Here is a 21,643-nt window from a genome sequence, read left to right on the forward strand (position 1 = left end):
CTCCAAATAAAGACCCAACAAAGAGCCTCTAACAAAGCCAGGGAAACAATTTTATAGCTATTGCTTGCTGTTCTGAAGTGATGGGACCAGAATTCACTAGAGATCTCTCACACAGAGTTATGTTCGGTAACTTTATTGACTCTAAGCAGGTCACTGATGCTGAAGACCAGCCTGTAGTGAGCTATGGAGACTTATGTTTTTAATGAAAAGAATGTAAGGTCCTTTGGGATCATTTTGCCGAACAATCTTTAGACCTAGGAACTTGGACCAATTCATCTCCAGGATGAAGGAAATAACCTTGTTAAATTTAGTAAGAGAGACCAGTACTTTCTAGGGCATGTCACTACAGACCTTCACTATAGTCAGAATAGCCTGACCATGTCCACTTTGGCTAAGGAGAAGGGAGAGGAGGCAGATGAGAAAGCAGAAGGCAGAGAGGGTCTGTGGATTTATGATTTCATTACTCATCAATTTGTTCATGCAAACCAGGCTTCCATCTGCCTTTATTTGCATTTATTTGAGTGGATTCACTATCTGGGGAGAAGATTCCCTGGTCTCACTCTCATCATGTTATTATGAAGAGTGGACTATGGTAAGCAACATTCCATGGTTATGATGCTTCTATTCCAGCTTAAACCTCTTCCTACTGTATCCTCTCCCATGGAATTTACTCTCTGTAGTTTTGCTAAAGCATATAGTTACAGAATGAGTATACAACCACAAAGAAAATGAAAGGATTAAAAGTACAAAATGCTTTAATTTGTTTGTAAATCTTTCAGTTACCTTTATTTTCACTTTGCATTGCCTTTCTACCTTTTGGCTTTTCCCTGGGCCTATTTAGTACTTTTGGGTCTTCCTGGTTAACTGGTCATTATTCCAAACATCTAGGGCTAGAAAAGTCAATTTTTTAAACATTCTCGTGAAATAATCAATGGAAATACCAGGAAAAGCATTATCAAATTTAATGTAGTAATCTACAGTTTTAGTTTAATGTGTCAGACAAATTTAGAGAGAACATTACATTCTTCAAGGTATTTATGTACACAATTTCTATCCTTGTGCATTCAGAGGTATTGACTCACACAGCCATTATTTTCTTATTACAGCATTGTTGACACGTCAGCGCTTATTAAATTATCTGATTTTTAACTCCATGTTTCCAGAGGGGAAGCAATATTCAGTTTGCCTTGTGTTCACATTTTTTTTTATTGAATCACAGTTTACATTGTAAAGTTTATGATTCATATATGAATCTGGGACTTATGTTCTCCAAACATGGACATATGTTATTTATCAGGGTGGTTTTGAATTATATTCACTATCTTGTTACTAATTTTTAAAATCATAGCATTACTACCATATAGTTAGTATAAAAATAATAATTGTATAATTTTTATTTAATGTCAAAGCTATTGAAAAAACTTGTAATATTAGTAACTACAGAAAAAAGTAATAAAAATCACACAACATATCATTTTCAATTGCATGCATAATGAATTTTTAATTAATTTTTATTTATTTATTTATTTATTTTTCATTTATTTTTATTAGTTGGAGGCTAATTACTTTACAATATTGTAGTGGTTTTTGCCATACATTGACATGAATCCACCATGGATTTACATGTGTTCCCCATCCCGATCCCCCCTCCCGCCTCCCTCTCCATCCCATCCCTCTGGGTCTTCCCAGTGCACCAGCCCTGAGCACTTGTCTCATGCATCCAACCTGGGCTGGTGATCTGTTTCACCCTTGATAGTCTACTTGTTTCAATGCTATTCTCTCAGAACATCCCACCCTTGCCTTCTCCTACAGAGTGTGTGTACCATAGCTTCCTTATCCATTCATCTGCTGATGGGCATCTAGGTTGCTTCCATGTCCTGGCTATCATAAACTATTTTTAATTGAAGGATAATTACTTTACAGAATTTTGTTGTTTTCTGACAAACATCAACATGAAGCAGCCATAGGTGTCCATATGCCCCCTCTCTCTTGAAACTCCCTCCCATCTCCCTCCCATCCCACCCCTCTAGGTTGAGACAGAGTCCCTGTTTGAGTCCCCTGAAACATACAGCAAACTCCCATCGGCTATCTGCTTTACAAAAGGTAATGTCAGCTTCCATGTTGCTCTCTCCATACATCTCACCCTCTCCTCCCCTCTCCCCAGGCCCATAAGTCTGTTTTTTTAAATTAATAGTAAATTTAATAAATTAAAAATTGTACTTGAATTATCAGAAAAAAATGCAATTGGGGTGAACCAGAAAAGATACTATGTCTAAGGAATTATATTATTTTACCCCAAGTATATTTTTTCCTTAAAGATTCAGACTAAGCCAAAATATTATGAAAGCTGTTATACTTGGACATACTTTTATTTTGTGACCACATGCATTCTTATTTTTATTGAATTTTTGCTGTAAAGGATAAAGTCATTAGTACTCTTATGTTCTCCTCCATTCTATCATTTGATATACATACTAATAACATTGTAATATTTTATATATAGACTACTTTAATCTGCTAAAGTTTATCACTTTGCAATTTATTCTGTAATATTAAACCTTACATTATAAAATATATGTTCTATATTTGAAAGTATCTGCTTTTATGATGATAATTTTCCTATTTGGAGGAGTATTTATTTGATTAACTTCTTAACTGGATGCAGTTAATCATCAATAATATTTGTTCAATAAATAAGAGTTTTGTAATTCACAGTTGCTTCTTATTTGAAAATAACTGCATCTTTTGGCTTATATTCTTCCCTTTGAACTTTGTAATCTTAGCATTGATTTACCTGTTGAAAAGCCTGATACTAGTATGAAATACCCACTCATAATTGATTTGTCTTTTTCTGCCCTTTAGTCTGAAGTATTCTTCCCATGTCCTTGAAGATCTATTTAACTAAAAGGTATCTGAATGTTACCTAGAAACAAAAGTGGTCCATATACCAAATTAGTCTGCTTAGTCTTGGAGAGGGAGGAATCTTGGTTTTATTATTGTGTTGTTCGGTTGCCAAATCATGTCCGACTCAGTAACCCCATAGACTGCAGCATGCTAGAGTTCCCTGTCCTTCACTATATCCCTGAGTCTGTTCAAACTCATGTCCATTGGGTTGATGATGCCATCTTACCATCTCATCCTCTGTTGCCCACTTCTCCTCCTAGCCTCAATCTTTCCCTGCATCAGAGTCTTTTCCAGTGAGTCAGCTATTTGCATCAGACGGCCAAAGTATTGAAAATTCAGCTTCAGTGTCAGTCATTCCAGTAAATATTCAGGGTTGATTTCACTTAGGATTGACTGGTTTGATCTCCTTGTTGTCCAAGGGACTCTCAAGAGTCTTCTCCAGCACCACAGTTTGCAAGCATCAGTTCTCCAGTGCTCAGCCTTCTTTACGGTCCCACTCTCACATCTGTACATGACTACTGGAAAAACCATAGCTTTGACTATATGGACTCTCTTCTACTGGTTTTTAAGCTTCATGAATATAGGGATTATGCATGTTTTGTTTATTTTTAATTCTCAAAAGTCTGTAAAAATGGTCTACATAGAGTGGTGATAAAGAAAAAATAATGATTCATACTTGCCTGTATGACATGAATTCCTTACCTAAATCTACCCTGAAAAAAAATTCTTTTCCAGTCAAATTGTTATTTCATTATTTGCATCATTTGCTCAATAGCATTTAAAGACTAAATAAACATTTACTTTAAATTCTTATGAATGAACTCACAACTGGGAAGTAATTGTCATGAGATCTTTTTCCGTGGTTCCAAAATAATGCATCAGTTGTAAAAGACATTATTACACGTTCAGTGCTTAAAGTACAATGATAAATTCTTTAATATTAGAATAAATTTTGTGTATATAAGAGAAGCAAATGAACTACTCAAAGAAAACACTGTATTGCTGTTTATAATGTCATATAATTAATTTAAATATTATCCATCAGGCCTCTAATAATTAACAGATGGTTTATTACAATCAAGAAGCAAAACTCAATAGTATAAAATGATTGTTCACTAACTATTTAAACATTGATTAACAATACATTAAACTTATTTTCTAATAACCAAAACAAAATTAAAAAGTTCATAAGTCAGATTACACCTAATACTTTAGATATTATAAACTCAGACAAAAAGCATTGATGTATTATGGTAACTATAAAACAAATGATCACACTTTCATAAAAACTGAGTTTCAAAATTTAGCTACACTGAATTTAAATTAGGATATTTTATTTCTGGTTTTCCTACTGTTTCACTTGTCCTGGATTGACACCACAGAATTTTTGTAATTTGTTCTGATACTCTTTCAATAGTTTCTCCTGCTATGATAATCTATGTGGTATAAAGAAGGAAAATGAATCCATATCAAATGGGGGAATCTATAAGAAATATGTGGGTGACACTTTTTCTTAATTGAAGTATTGTTGATTTACAGATTGTGTTGATTTCAGGTGTACAACATAGTGATTTAATTCCTTGCAGACTATATTCCATTATAGGTTATTATAATATAATTGATATAATTCCCTGCACTATGCAGTAAATCCTTGTGGCTTACCTATTTTGCATATTGTAAAATGTCCCTCCACTCTTTCCTCTCTCGGTCGGTAACTACGAATTTGTTTCTGTATCTAAGTTGGTTTTTGTTTTGCATATACACTCATTTGCATTATTTTTAAAATTTCACACATAAGTAATATTATATAGTATTTGTCTTTCTCTTTCCAACCTATTTCACTAAATAAAACATTCTCTAGGTCTATCTACCTTACTACAAATGGCAGTATTTCATTCGATTTTATGGCTGCGTAATATTTCAGTGTGTGTGTGTGTATGTGTGTTTATGTATACCAAATCTTAATCCAATCATCTTTTGGGCACTCAGGCTGCTCCTATACCTTGACTATTGTAAATAGTGCACCTATGAACATTGGAGTGCATGTACCTTTTCAAATATGTGTTTTCATTTTTTTTCCTTATATATATACACTCAGGAATGGAATTTCTGGATCATATGGTAGTTCTATTTTTAGTTTCTTAAGGAAATCACAAACTGCTTTTTATTGTTCCAGTTATCAATTTATATTCCCAAAATCTGTGGAGGATAGTTTCCTTTTATCCATATCCTCTCCAACATTTATTTGTAGACTTTTTTGTTGATAGTCATTCATTGATTATTGAATTGAACCTCATACATATTTGTGTAGTTGAGGGAAATCCAAATCTTAGCCAGCGACTGTTCAACTGCGCCTTCTTTTTTATTAGAATAGTTAATTTTCTCTTGCTATGGTATAGTGCTTTAATACCTTCTCTTTCATAGTGTTTTAATTTGATTAAATCATATTAATTTTCTCAGGAATACTGCTATTTTCTTTTTTTTTTTTTAATTTCATATGGTGAACAATATTTAACAAAGTTCCTGGGATTATTATGTAATGATTTAGAACATTGATGTAATTAAAAACCAACAATAAATCCTATTAGCATATCAAAATTAAGTAGCATCACCTAGACTTTTTATCTTTCAGGAAATGAAAGATTGCATCTACTCATTTAGCTGTTAGAAATGTATATATAATTTATTATCTTAAAGCATGCTGTTGGGCACTCTGTATACATAAAATATGTTGAGAATTAAAATAACTGCCTTCATCTTGTCCTTCCTCCCTTAAAACTTGGCCATAATAGTTTATACACCAATGATGATCTAAACAAAGTCAAATTTATTTGGCTCTTTTAGCATTTACCTCCTCATATCTAAATAGCGTACTATGTTGCTTCTTGATTTTTTAAGAAAAGTACTTAGCACTTTAATATGGTTAAAGTTAATGGCAATTATACCAAAGCCATGAAGCATACTACAAGTAAAACTTTCTCCATTAATTGCCTCACCTATTTGCTTGCTTGCTTATTGTTATTCCAATCCAAACTCTTTGTCAGTTGTGACTGATCTTCTCAACATGAGTAATCATGTCAAACAATCCGTAGACTTCCTCTTAAGTAAAGTGCTTTGAAAAGTGTCTGAAATGCAATAAAAATAAAGCATTTTTTATATAATAGAATATTTTCATCCATTAAAAAGTGCTAAAGTATTAATACATGCTGCAGATAATCTTGAAGACATGCTAGATGAAAGAAGCCAGACTTAAAAGGCATATTTATATGATACTATTTATATGAAATAACCAGAAGAGGTCAATCCTGGAAACAGAGTAGACTAGCAGTTTCCATGGTTGGAAAGGGTGGCAGGAATGGGGAGTGTTTCCTGTCGGCTACAAAGTTTCTTTGTGCAGTGATTAAAAAAAAAAAAAAGTTAATGGTAGTGATACTTGTGAACTGTGTAAGTACACTAAGACCCATGGAATTTTGCTCTCTAAAAGGATAGATTATGGTATATTAATTATGTCCCATTTAAAAAAGAAGAAGGAAAGTCATCGTGGATGCTTGGGAAAGGCTAATGACGGAAGCATAACAAAGAAGGCAGTTGGCTTTCTTCCACATAAAGTAAAAGAAAATATTCCAGGAAATGCTTATGACTTTTTAACATATAATCAAGTTTTATCTGGGGAAGGACAACAAAGAAAGATATTTGAATTCTCAATGTTTTTCTGCTTTTTCAGTTCTGCAGTCAGCACTGACTGCCTATTATGGGTCTGACATTGTCTTATACTCTTAGAGTGCCAACAGGGAATTCAATTTCATCTTCAATGAGTTTATGCCTAATTGCTTTTTTTTTTTCTTTACAAGTAGTCAGTGAATATATCTAGAGACTTCTGGTCATAGAGAACTCCATTACATTGTCTTATGGGGGAGCAGGCTAACAGTTTGAGAAGCTCTACTAAGAATTGTTTTTGTATATTGAATTACATTAGCTCTTATCTCCTAACTGCAAACCTCAGCTCTCTCTGTGAACACATATGTTGATTCCTCTCATACAAAAATATAAAATCTGAAGATACTCTAAATTTACTTGCCATGATTATATAAATTTAAACTTTCCAAATTCTTCTCCTTCATATGGATTGATTTTGCTCTGTAAGCACTGTGAAATAAACCAGACAATCTCATGACATATCACTATTAAGCTGACCAGCATAGAGTGAGATAAATCTCTTTGTGTACATTAACATAAAATTAGGGGAAAAATCATCCTTGGAATGGGGGGGGGGTGGGTAGGGGAAAGAAGGGGGTCAGAGGGAGAGAGAGAGAGAAAATGAAGCCATTAAATTAGAAAATCAGAAACTATTTCTATAATTTATGATAGTAACTCCTTAATCCCCTAGAGTAGGAAACAGCAACTCACTCCAGTATTCTTGCTTGGGAAATTCTGTGGATAGAGGAGCCTGGTGGGTTACAGTCCATGAGGTTGCAAAGAGTTGAATATGACTGAACGACTGAGCAAACAGCCGTCCACCCCCCCTCCACACCTCCTTAATCAGTTATAAGATACCGTCATCTCAGACACCACAAAGAAAATTTTGTATCAATGAAATTGCAGCATATTACAATTTTAAATATGTCAAAATGTACAAATAAGAGTTGATAAAATGAGGTCCCTCACATTTTTAAAATATAATAGACATCAGCATTTTCATCTTTCTCCCTTTGAGGTACTTGCTTGATTTGTGTGCTGATTCTACTTTCTGAATAATTTTACACTGTCGTTGAAATAGAATATTCACTGAGTACACAGTAGCAAAAGGAAGAAATGATTACTTCTATCTGAGGTAGGCAGGTGGATTTAAAAAAAAAAAAAAGTTTAAATATAGAAAAAATTAACTTGAGAGATTGTAATAGAAAGTCTTTCCAAGGCTGAGGGAACTTTCACAAAGTCAGGGAGACATGAACAGATTGGTGCACTCAGAAGAACACAGATCATTTAGTATTCCTGGAACATAAACTCAAAGAGGAATAGTGAGAACAAAAAAGATTATCTAATAGCATATTGAATGGTGAAATCTCCAAACAAATGACTGGAAAAACAAAGCTTGACAGTTCAGTAGTCTTATAGTATTTATTTGTAAAAGATTGAGAGTGAAAAATAAAGCATCTAATAAGTATCATTTTTATTTGTATTACTCTCCAAACATGTGAAGGTAATATAAAAATAAATTTTCCCAATAAATAGCTAGAATAATTATCTTTTTTGAATTAACAGTTGTGGCAAACACTAATGACTAACCAACTAAAACTGAAGTTGTTTTCTGCTCTTTACTACTGTAGGAAATCTAATTCAAACAAATGTCTGCATTAGTGTGGAAATTTTATAATGAATTCATAATATAAGCAAGAAATTTCCAGTGTCTACGTAGATGGTACATTTGAAGATTAGGGTCATCATTTAGTCCCATCACTTTATTGATAGGATATTATGTTCTATTTGTGTTGTTAGTAAAAAATGTTTTTTTTTTATAAGTTTATTTCATACAACTGAGAACTTTATAATAGCTCATCAGTTTTCTAAACACAAGGAAACTTTGATTTAGATTCAAGAATCCACACTATTAAGGCTATATTCTAAAGAGGTAACATAGTATAGATAAATACTGTAAGTGGAAGGGGAAAAAATCAAGAAGTAAACCAAAGTCTTGGCATGAAGCAGTTAAGTAATTGTGACTCTTGAGCAAATTATGAGACCTAGAGATAACTGAGACACAATCTACCAATCACGTTCCCTCCACGACACTGGAAATTAAATGAGGTGATTAGAGGAGGTTATAAAGTTACTTTTTTATAGAAACTTGGGTACTGCTTAGAATACCAAAAGAATAATTCATTGCTCTGGAATTAGTAACAAGAAAAAAACATTCAGTTTCCTGATCCTGAAGGACCAAGGAAAGGTATCAATTGTCCCAATCTGCAGAGAATGGTGAACAGCCCAACACACCCAACAAATAACATCGTGCATTTAAGGAATCCAGAGACATAGATATTCAAAGTTCACAGTCCTCCAGCACTCAGATCTCTTGCTGATGACATCCTGCTGTGTGTACACAACCAAATGGTAAGGTCTAGAGAAGTCACTGAGGTAGTATATATATATATATTCCTAGAGGACATAGCAGTGTGTGGAAGATTAGAGAATGTCTTTATTTTTTTATTTTTCATTTATTTTTATTAGTTGGAGGCTAATTACTTTACAATATTGTAGTGGTTTTGCCATACATTGACATGAATCAGCCATGGAATGGACAAATCAAAAGATATCCAACTGAGTGAACCCCTTTCCTTCATCCTCCAATGAGCATCTGCTCCTGTCGCTTACCCAGGTGAAAAACTTGCATCCTCAACACTGGTAGCTTGTTACTTTCTTCTCACCAAGTCCAAATAGCATAATGCCTAAAGTACAAGGACCAGAAAAATGGTTGGAGGGATATCACAGCAATTTAAGCAAACCCCAAATTAGTTATGACAAGAAACAAGATAGTTGTCAGAGCTCTAAGCAGATCAGTGAAGACAGAGGTAAGATAAACCCCATTTTATTATGTCGTGTGGAGAGACAGAGAGGAATTTCCGTTTGGCTCCTATATTATGTAGAAGACACTGTTGAGGTTTCACCAGTTATGCTGCAGTCTATGGGGTCGCAAAGAGTTGGATATGACTGAACAACATGTGTCTAGTCACACTATACATTCTGGAAATGAAATAAAAACATGAAATGAATCTGTGGCCCCACTGAACCCACTGCAAGAATTAAACCAAGATCCCTCTAGTCATCAACAATCTCCATTCTATGTAGGTCTGGTAAGTTGAAAACGTCTGAATATTAGTGTCAATTAAGAAGCAGTACCATAAACTCTCAAAATGTTTGGATATGTTTACTTACATTTTTCTTTTCTTGAGTATCTGTTATCCTGTTAAATGTCTGAAATTTTGGTGAAAATTTTAGGGGAAGATTGATGTTGGATCCATATATCATTTTCTTAAGACCTTCCTCAAAATATTCAGATTTCTCTCTCAACTAAGGACTAGTGAGTCTAGGAACGGGCACAGGTTTTGCACCTGAGTTAGCTTTTTGTCCTGCAGTCATAGAATTTTCCCGTTAAATGTGTCATGCAGCCCCTTTGTAGGTTGTCAGTTAAAATTATCCTTGGGGATTCTATGCTTTGTTAACCATCACTACAGATCTCTGCACATATAAACTTTAAATTATTTTTATAATTATTATTGTCTTGAGATTTATTGGAATATTTGCATCCACCTTGTCTCTCAATATCAAGCACCACTAACTGCCTCTAGCACTCTTAGATCCCAGTGTTTCCACTGAGACTTAGGGAACCTAAGACTACTACAGGATCCTTTGTCATAATCTTAAGCGAAGAGTTGATGGCCACACCATCAACTAAAATTGGTGATGCCCTTCTTATCAAGGCCTTTCTTAATGCCTAATAAAGGAGTAATCTTAAGACTCTTAGAGAGCTCATGTTTAAAGATTGTCTGAGTAAGTAACTTCTAATATCTCAATATTAATAATACTTGCATTAATCCATAAGTAATAAATATTGCTTCTAGTATTACAATCCAAATGAAATGTCTGGCTCCTTTCTATACATATCATCAAGACATTGCTGATATTTCAACCACATTGCTAATTGTTACAGCTCCCTGTGTGTATGAAGGGGGCTTCCCTCATAGCTCAGTTGGTAAAGAATCAGCCTGCAATGAGGAGAGCGAGGTTCAATTCCCAGGTTGGTAAGATCCCTCGAAGAAAGAAATGGCAACCCACACTCCAGTATTCTTGTCTGGAGAATCCCATGGACAGAGGAGCTTGGAAGGCTACAGTCCATGTGGTCACAAGAATTGGACACGGCTTAGTGACAAAACCACCACCCTGTGGTATATAGACTTCAATGAGTCGAAGTAACTGCTAACTATTAATATCCTTCTCAGGTGCTGGGTCCAATCATTATATCATAAGTTTCAAGTAAGGGCACCTTGTAAATAACATCTGTCTTTTTGCTTTTAAATTTCACCTTCCTTTGTCTAACATTCTCAGAAAGTCTAACATTCCCATACTTATTTGCCAGATTCATGTCAGTTAAAGCTCGTGAAATTCTGTAACGTTTTTGTGTATAGACTATCTTGATCTGGAGTCAACTTTGTTCTCATTTGATATACTACAACCACTCCTGTGGCACTGAAAGTAATGAAGGGCATTTAGCATGACTTCTGCAGGGTAAACATCCCCAAGTCCATAAATCTGTTCCTTCAGAAAAGGGTTAGAAGTTGAACCTCCACTAGCAAGGGAAATCTAGAAGTTTGTAGGGAAAAAGAGTCTAAATTTCTCAATTGTGTCTTTTTCTTCTAATATTCTTTTCCCACATCTGAGAGACCTGTTCATTTCCCATCAGTGCACTTCTTTGAGTATTTTATTGACTCTTCATTTTTGCAATTCTTAGAGCAGGTTCTTTTTGTTGATCTCAGACATATTTCTTCAGCTTCAACTCTGTATCTGAAGAAGGTAAGGAACTCTTTAAATCTGTTGCTAAGAATTTCTAATCTTCCATTTGTTAGCTGAGTTAGATATTCACAGCCTTTATTTTGTTCTTTTACTTGAATATACACTCTAGAGCTCTTAGGAGTTGCCAAGTAAAATAAAAATTTTTTATTCTTATTATTGTCAGCAAAAGGATGAAATTTCAAAGATACTCTCTCGCCCAAGCTGAGTCTTTAATTACATTTCTTCCCATGCTAGTACCTGTAACATTTTGAGACTCTTGATACCACTACTTCCCACAACTTACCAGTGTCCAATTTCCCCTGGAAACCATTTTCAATATGTGTGCAATTCAATCTTGGAATCCTATTTCTAAGGTTTGTTTCCTGGAGCCATTTTATGTACCAATTACTATTTCAGTTAAGGCTCACCAGGAAAAAGATAACACATTAAAATTGGTGCTTTGTGGAATGTTTAATAAAGCAAATCTTTTACAAAAGTGTGTGCATAGTTTAGGAAATAAAAATAAGGGACAGAGGGGCCTAACACAGAAACTGTGAGCCTGTGGTAAATTCAGAAATTTTTAAGTTTTACTTTCTTAATTATGAAAATATGATAACACATTTATATGAGACTTGGAAAATACAGAACAAGGTTACATACAGTTCCACTGTATATGACAATTATTTTTAAGTGGATAAATTAAGATTTTTAGTTGAAGCTTCAATATCAAACTCTCAAAAATAAATATAATGAATATACAGAGAAGTAGAAGGATATAGTAGACCTTAAAGGCACAGTGAACCAATTAAACATAATTAAGACTTGTTAATGTTCACACAACAGTAGAACACAAATTTGACTCAAGTTCCCATAAACTGTAAACTAGGAGACACTGGAACATATCTAGGGGCATAAAACAAGGTGCAAAAATTTCATGGTCTAAAGGTATTGAAATCATGCAGTATCTGTTCTCTTATCACTGTGGAACTATGTTGGAAATTAATATCAAAATATACTTGAAAATACCCCACATATTTTCAAGTGCAGTGTAACATTTACCAAGAAAGATCTTTGATTCAGCCATTGAAAACCTCCATAAAGTTATACTGACAAAATGCAGAGGCTGGTTGCAAAGAACAAAGTATTTAAATGAGAAATTAGTATCAAAATGAACAATTAAGGTTCACATAGTTTTACTTTTTCCAAAAAAGTAGAAAACAAAAGCACCCTAATTTAAAAGTATGCTATTTTCATCATGTGAATACTCTTGTCTTGACTTAAACTGTCAATATGACCTCAGTGAAGACAGAATGGAAAGTGATGCCCACAACTGGATCTAATGAGCTGGTCAGAGCCACCTATAGCTCTGGCACAACTACAACACTGCCTGAGGTGAGCAATAGCAGGAGGGCATTACCACCATTAGACCAGCAAAGATAAGGGGTGTTATTGTCTGAACCAGAGATGGAGGTTATGGTAAATCAGAGATGGAGATTGCATGGAAAAGGATATCTGAGTTGAATGCTGCAATCTTGTCATTGAATCTTGAAGGATGGAGTACTTATAGCAATAAGTAACCTGATAATTCCTCCTTTACCTGTAACCCCCATGTTAATGTCACACATTTACTGAACCTAACTCTAAACCCTAGGTCAAGGTAGCCCAAGATGCAGTGTATAGGTGGCACTCTCCCAGGCACAGCAAAAAAAAAAAAAAAAATGGACAGTCAATATGGAAAGTCAAAGAGAAGATTTGTTGCTCAGTCGTTCAGTCATGTCCAACTCTTTGGGACCCCATAAACCTCATCATGCCAGGCTTCCCTGTTCTTCACAATCTGCCAGAGCTTGCTCAAACTCATGTCCATGGAGTTGGTGATGCCATCCAACCATTTCTTCATCTGTCATCCCCTTCTCCTGCCTTCAATCTTCCCCAGCATCAAGGTCTTTTCTAATGAGTCAGCTCTTTGAATCAGGTGGCCAGAGTATTGGAATTTCAGCTTCAGCACCACTCCTTCCAATGAGTCTTCAGGATTGATTTCCTTTAGGAATGACTGGCTGGATCTCCTTGCAGTCCAAGAGACACTCAGGAAAGAGTCTTCTCCAACACCATAGTTCAAAAGCATCAATTCTTCAGCGTTTGGTTTTCTTTATGGTCCAAACCTCATCCATACATGACTACTGGAAAAGCCATAGCCTTGACTAGATGGACCTTTGTTGGCAAAGTAATGTCCCTGCTTTTTATAATACTGTCTAGGTTGGTCATAGCTTTTCTTCCAAGGAGTAAGCGTCTTTTAATTTCATGGTTGCAGTCACCATCTGCAGTGATTTTGGAGCCCAAGAAAATAAAGCCTGTCACTGTTTCCATCGTTTCCTCATCTATTTGCTATGAAATGATGGGACTGGGTCCCATGACCTTTGTTTTCTGAATGCTGAGTTTTAGATCAGCTTTTTCACTCTGCTCTTTCACTTTCATCAAGAAGCTTTTTAGTTCCTCTTTGACTTCTGTAGTAAGGTGGTGTCATCTGCATATTTGAGCTTATTAATGTTTCTCCCTGCAATCTTGATTCCAGCTGTGCTTCATCCAGCCCAGCCTTTCGCATGATGCACTTTGCATTAAGTCAAATAAACAGGGTGACTATATACAGCCTTGACATACTCCTTGCCCAACTTGGAGCCAGTCCATTGTTCCATATCCAGTTCTAACTGTTGCTTCTTGACCTGGATACAGATTTCTCATGAGGGAGGTAAGGTGGTTCCCATTTGTTTAAGAATTTTCCATAGTTTGCTGTGATCCACACGATCAAGGCTTTAGTGTATGTAGTCAAAGAAGCAGAAATAGATGTTTTCTGGAAGTCTCTTGTTTTTTCGATGATCCAGTGGATGTTGGCGATTGGATCTCTGGTTCCTCTGCCTTTTCTAAATCCAGCTTGTTCATCTGGAAGTTCTCAGTTCCCATACTGTTGAAGCCTTGTTTGGGAAATTTTGAGAATTATTTTGTGAGCATGTGAAAAGAGTGCAATTGTGCACTAGTTTGAACATTCCTTAAAATATCCAATACTTATTAATTTATTTGTTTGTTTGTTTGGTCTTACCTATTTCAGAGTTGATTGTGGGTACCAAATGCATTTTTTTCTACAGCTTTTAAAAATGTATTATTCAATACAGTTATCTGAACTGGAGTGGCTGAAATGATAACTTACCCTATTTATTATTGCCCAAAACAAGTAAAGGTGTTACCCAGTTGTGACTGAAGTTTCAGACATTCATCTGGTACACAATTTTCAATGTTTGTGTACATATAGTAAATATTTTTTTTGAATTGGAAGAAATAATACAAAAAATATGATTGTTCATAAGAATTTTACAACACATGCATTTGGTGATGTGCTCTCCATTGTGTTGACTTTTTGTTGTCATGGAAATAAAGACAAAATTATTTTATATAAGTTTCCTAACTAGATCTGTACATTCCTATATATGACCCATATTTTCCTGTCAAAAAGATATAGTCGTATCTCAAATCAAGTAAATATGTGTATTTTTTCTCCAGATCTTTCACTGGTCCTTTTCTCATCTCTCTAGATTCCATTGAAATCCAAACCACACCTTGATGGTTTCTTTTTTTTTTTTTTTTCAGTTTTTGAGGTATAGTTGGCAAAACTATAAGACATTAAATGTGTGCAACAAGATAATTTGATATATATGTATATTGTGAGATTATTTTAATAGAGTTAATTAACACATTTATCATCTCACACATTTAGCTATTTTCTTTTCATTGTGAGAACTCTTAATGTCTTTTCTCTTAGCAAATTTCAGTTATAAAATGTGAGTTTTATCAAGTATAATTATCATGTTATGTATTAGATCCTCTGACCTTATTCATCTTATAACTGGAAGTTTGTACCCTTCTACTGGCCTCTTCCTTGGTCCCCCCCTCCTTAGTCCCTGACAACAACCACTTCTCTACTCTGTTTCTATTAGAAAGATGTGACTTTTTTTTTTTAAGATGCCACATATAAGTAATACCATATAGTATTTATCTATTTTTGTCTGGTTTATTTCACTTAGCAAATCCCCCTTCAATTATATCCATGTTGTTGCAAAAAACCCAGAATGCCCATCTTTTTTAAGACTGTATAATATTCCATTATATATTATGTATATGTCATATATTCTTTATCTACTCATCCACCAATTGATACTTTGGTTATTTTGATACCTTGGCTATTGTGAATAATGCTGCAGTGGACATGAGAGTATAGGTACTTCTTTGAAATAATGACTTTCCTCTTTTGGACATATTCCCAGAAGCGGGGTTGCTAGATCATGTTGTAGTTTGTTTCTAATTTCTTGAAAAACCTCCTTATTGTTTTCCACAGGGGCTGTACCAGTTTATATTTCCACTATAGTGTACAAGAATTCCCTTTTCTCCATATTTGTTATCTGCTTTTTTTTTGTAATAGAAATTCTGACAGGTGTGAGGTGATATATCATTGTGCCTTTGATTTGCATTTCCCTGATGATTAGTGATATTGATCACATTTTCCTGTTGGCCACTTGTATTTAATGTGTCTTTGAAAAAATATCTATTCGAGTCCACTGTGCATTTTTTAATTGAGTTATTTGGGATTTGATGCAACAAAATTAGTTGTAAAATGCCTCAAAGTTAAGTACAAAAAAATTAGTATCTCAAATGACACATTAGTTATCAAACTGTTGGGTCTCTACTTTTAGACAGTAAGAAAATGCAGCCCAAACCATTTTAATATGCATTAAATTGTATTTATAGGGTACAGATTCTTAAAGAATTTGTAACCCATAAGTCCCAATTACATGTTCAAATATGGTGACCATGACAGATTATGTTGTGATAGTTTGTATTAATTAATATTCTATCTCTTGCTTTATCTGATAATCACTCATTTTTCATATAAAATTTCATCTTGAGGAACTAATATGGTGCATTAGCCTCTTATTATCTACCTAATTTCTGGCTTTTCTGTAACATTCAGTAATGACTTCACATACAATTTTCAGTGTTCCATTATTATTTGCAAACCCTGTCAACATGTATGAATTCTTGCTGGTATGGATGTTCTTTCTCTAAAAAATATGATGGCCTCTGTGGACTTGGTTTATTCATCAGTTGTAACCCTTTCACACACTTCTGCCCTCTATTTCCACAACCTTGTCATTCCAAATTGCTTTGTACTCAAAACCATAAACTTACCCTTACTTTTCTCTAGTAACAATTTCCTGCCTTTTAGATTTCTTGCTCAATTACTGTTGACACAATATTATGAGCCTTATATCATTTTGACACTTTTAACATATCCCTTCTCTTTCCACTATTATTTTTATCTCTAAACAGCTTAGATTTCAAATATCTTTATCCGAAACAAACTTTGCATGATGAACACTTTTGACTATTTTACTTTCCTTGGTCTTAAAATAAGGTGACAAAATTGTAACCTTTTTAATTGAATGGTAAAGAATCTGGCTGGCAATGCAGAAGATGCAGGAAACACGGTTTTGATCCCTGGGTTGGGAAGATCCCCTGGAGGAGAAAATGTCAACCCACTCTAGTATTCTTGCCTAGAAAATTCCAGAGACACAAGAGCCTGGCAGGCTATGGTCCATGGAGTTTCAAAGAGCCAGCCAACATGGAGCAACTGAGCACACACAGAAACATGCCTTCCTACTTGAATTCTATAACTGAGCTACAGATGAAGATCAAGCCACCAATAGTTCTAATTCAAAATAAACTTATAATCATCACATTCTATCAAACCATCTTCTTATAGTTGTAAGGAGTGCATCTTTTTAATACAAATATTATATATTATATATATAATATGTGTGTGTGTGTGTGTGTGTGTGTGTGTCAGTTTGAACTGTGGTGTTGGAGATGATTCTTGAGAGTCCCTGACACTGCAAGGAGATCCAACCAGTCAATGCTAGAGGAAATTAGTCCTGAATATTCATTACAAGGACTGATGCTGAAGTTGAAACTCCAATACTTTGACCACCTGATGCAAAGAGCTGACTCATTGTAAAATACCCTAATGCTGGGAAGGATTGAAGGTGGGAGGAGAAGGGGAAAACAGATGATGAGACAATTGCATGGCATCACCAACTCAGTGGACCTGAGTTTGAGTAAGCTCTGGGAGTTGGTGATGACCAGGGAAGCCTGGCATGCTGCAGTTCATGGGATCGCAAAGAGTCGGACACAACTGAGCAACTGAACTAAACTGACTGATATATATTTGAGGCAGTATTGCATTCTCATGGACTTATGTGGCAACAAAGATGGTAAAGAATCTGCCTGCAATACAGAAGATGGAGAAGGGAATGGCTATCCACTCCAGTATCCTTGCCTGGAAAATTTCAAGGACAGAGGAGCCTGGTGGACTACAGTCCATGTGTCACAAAGAGTCAGACATGACTGAGTAACTAATATTTTTCACTTCTATTCTTGTGTCTTCATATATCAGGGGATCCCTTAATCTCTTAGGTAAAGTCAATATCTCCATTGTCCCATTCACTCAAGAGCTTATTTATGAAAAGTTAATTTTGACTAAAGTTAATCCAAACCGGTTCATCTAGTCGGGGCTATGGTTTTTCCAGTGGTCATGTATGGATGTGAGAGTTGGACTGTGAAGAAAGCTGAGTGCCGAAGAATTGATGCTTTTGAACTGTGGTGTTGGAGAAGACTCTCGAGAGTCCCTTGGACTGCAAGGAGATCCAACCAGTCCATCCTAAAGGAGCTCAGTCCTGGGTGTTCATTGGAAGGACTGATGCTGAAGCTGAAACTCCAATACTTTGTTCACCTCATGTGAAGAGTTGACTCATTGGAAAAGACCCTGATGCTGGGAGGGATTGGGGGCAGGAGGAGAAGGGGGCGACAGAGGATGAGATTGCTGGATGGCATCACCAACTCGGACATGAGTTTGAGTAAACTCCGGGAGTTGGTGATGGACAAGGAGGCCTGACGTGCTGCGATTCATGGGGTCGCAAAGAGTCTGACACAACTGAGTGATTGAACTGAACTGAACTGAATCCAAACCAAAGAATGTAAGTTTGGAGCCAAGTGAAAAAAGACAGTACCACTTTCAGTGGGCATTCTTCTTAAAGATCACCCTTTGTTTGGTACTTTTTACCATCACTTGCTATGGATCATGTACATCCTCTGTCCCACCTTCTTCTCTCAGGAAGAGTTTAGTTTTCTTAGTTTGAGCCCATAATATGCATAGAATACAAAATCACTCTTTTCTTATGTTTTCTTTATCCAGTTTATTAACCAATTCCTCAATAACTTGTTGTTCAGTGACTAAGTCATGTCTAACTCTGTGACCCTGTGGACTGCAACACACCAGGCTCATCTGCCCTCCACTATCTCTAGAGTTTGCTGATGTTAATGTCTATCTTATTGGTGACAATATGTAACCATCTCATCCTCTACTACCCCTCCTCCTTGTGCCTTCCATCTTTTCCAGCATCAGGGTCTTTTCCAATGAGTTGGATCCTCATATCAAGTGGCCAAAATACTGGAACTTCAGCTTCAGCATCAGTCTTTCCAATGAATATTCAGGGTTGATTTCCTTTAGGATTGACTGCTTTGATTTCCTTGCTATCCAAGAGGCTCTCAGGAGTCTTCTCCAGCATCACAATTTGAAAGGTCATTTCTTCCATGCTCAGCCTTCTTTCTGATCCAATTTCACATTTGTATATGACCACTGGAAAAACCATAGCTTTGAGCATATGGATCTTTGCTGGCAAAGTGATGTCTGTTTTTTTTAATATGCTGTCTGGGTTTGGATAGCTTTTCTTCTAAGGAGTAAGCATCTTTTAATTTCATGGCTTCATTAACCATGAAATTGTTAATTATGCATTAAACTATAAAACTAGAATCAAAATATACATGTGTGAATAAGACATATTGTACTCCTTCAAGAAACCTGAACTCCAGTTTTTGTTTGGTCTGATAATTTCACATATCCTGTGACTATGAAACTTAATCTTTCACTGAGTGACCATGGAAAGAATTGGGGCTTTCATCTGCCTACAAAATCCCTTTACAACATCCCCAGCTCTCCCTAAATCTTGACATTCAGAAAAGGAAGATCACGGCTATGGTCACATCATGTCATGGAAACTAGATGGGGAGGAAGTGGAAACAGTGACAGGCTTTGTTTTCTTGGGCTCCAAAATCACTACAGAAAGTGACCACAGCCAAGAAACTTAGATAGCATTTTGAAAAGCAGAGACATCACTTTCCTGAGAAAGATCCATATAGTCAATGCTATGGTTTTTCCAGTAGTTATGTATGAATGTGAGAGTTGAACAATAAGGAAGGCTTAGTGATGAAAAAATTGATGCTTTGGAACTATGGTACTAGAGAAGTCTCTTGAAAATCCCTTGGGCAGCAAGGAGATCAAACTAGTCCTGAGTCAAAAAGCCCTGAGAGGGTTTTTCATTTTTATAACAAGCCACTTTCTGTCAAACCTGAGTTTATGCCACTAGGGGTTTTAGACAGCCTCATGGTGAGGCTAGCCTCCAGAAAGACCGAATGATTAGGGGGCAGGGATGGCCAGCCCCAACCTTAATTCCAGGGAATGGAGGAGAGCTAGCTTGTTGTTTTTGTTGCTATTGTTCAATCACTATGTCTGATTCTTTGTCACCCCATGGACTGCAGCATGCCTGCCATATTTCCCTTGGAGTTTGCTCAAACTCATGTTCATTGAGTTGGTGATTCCATCCAACCATCTCATCCTCTGTCACCCCCTTCTTCTCCTGCCCTCCAAACTTTCCCAGCATCAGGGTCTTTTCCAAGGAATCAGCTCTTCATGTTAGATGGCCAAATATTTAGGCTTCAACATCAATTCTTCCAATGAATATTCAGGGTTAATTTACTTTAGGATTGACTGGTTTGATGCCTTTGCTGTCCAAGGGACTCTCAGAAGTCTTCTCCAGTACCACAGTTTGAAAGCATCAGTTCTTCAGTGCTCAACCTTCTTTATGGTCCAAATCTCACATCTTTAGATGACTACTGGAAAAACTTCAGTAATGCTGAAGAAGCTGAAGTTGAATGGTTCTATGAAGACCTACAAGACCTTCTAGAACTAACACCCAAAAAAAGATGTCCTTTTCATTATAGGAGACTGTAATGCAAAAGTAGGAAGTCAAGAAATACCTGGAGTAACAGGCAAATTTGGCCTTGGAGTACAGAATGAAGCAGGGCAAAGGCTAATAGAGTTTTGCCAAGAGAACACACTGGCCATAGCAAATACCCTCTTCCAACAACACAAGAGAAGACTCTACACATGGACATTACCAGATGGCCAATACCAAAATCAGATTGATTATATTCTTTGCAGCCAAAGATGGAGAAGCTCTATACAGTCAGCAAAAACAAGACCAGGAACTGACTGTGGCTCAAATTCCTTATTGTCAAATTCAGACTTCAATTGAAGAAAGTAGGGAAAACCACTAGACCATTCAGGTATGACCTAAATCAAATCCTTTATGATTATAAAGTGAATGTGACAAATAGATTCAGGGATTAGATCTGATAGAGTGCCTGAAGAACTATGGATGGAGATTCATGACATTGTACAGTGACAGGGATCAAGACCATCCCCCAAAAAAGAAATACAAAAAAACCCAAAACGGTTGTCCAAGGAGGCCTTGCAAATAGCTGTAAAAAGAAGAGAAGTGAAAGGCAAAGGAGGAAAGGAAAGATATACCCATTTGAATGCAGGGTTCCAAAAAATAGCAAGGAGAGATAAGAAAGCCTTCCTCAGCAATCAATGCCAAGAAATAGAAAAAAACAAAATAATGGGAAAGACTAGAGATCTCTTCAAGAAAATTAGAGATACCAAGGGAACATTTACTTCCCTGGTGGCTCAGATGGTAAAGCGTCTGCCTACAATGCGGGAGACCCAGGTTCAATCCCTGGTTTGGGAAAATCCCCTGGAGAAGGAAATGGCAACCCACTCCAGTATTCTTGCCTGGAAAATGCCATGGATGGAGGAGCCTGGTAGGTTGCAGCCCATGAGGTCACAGAGAGTCGGACATAACTGTGAGACTTCATTTTCACTTTCACTTTTCAGGGAACATTGCATGCAAAGATGGGCACAATAAAGGACAGAAATGGTATGGACCTAAAGAAGCAGAAGATATTAAGAAGAGTG

At 36.0% G+C, this 21,643-nt stretch overlaps 1 non-coding gene across 1 annotated transcript; it reads left to right on the forward strand.

The window, feature by feature from the left end:
- Positions 1-21,344: 21,344 nt before the first annotated feature.
- TRNAC-ACA lies at positions 21,345-21,416 on the forward strand. Its single transcript has one exon. It is a non-coding gene; the product is annotated as a tRNA-Cys (tRNA).
- The last annotated feature ends 227 nt before the right edge of the window (positions 21,417-21,643 follow it).

This window comes from Cervus elaphus, chromosome 25, assembly GCF_910594005.1.
Source record: "Cervus elaphus chromosome 25, mCerEla1.1, whole genome shotgun sequence".
Taxonomy (NCBI): domain Eukaryota; kingdom Metazoa; phylum Chordata; class Mammalia; order Artiodactyla; family Cervidae; genus Cervus; species Cervus elaphus.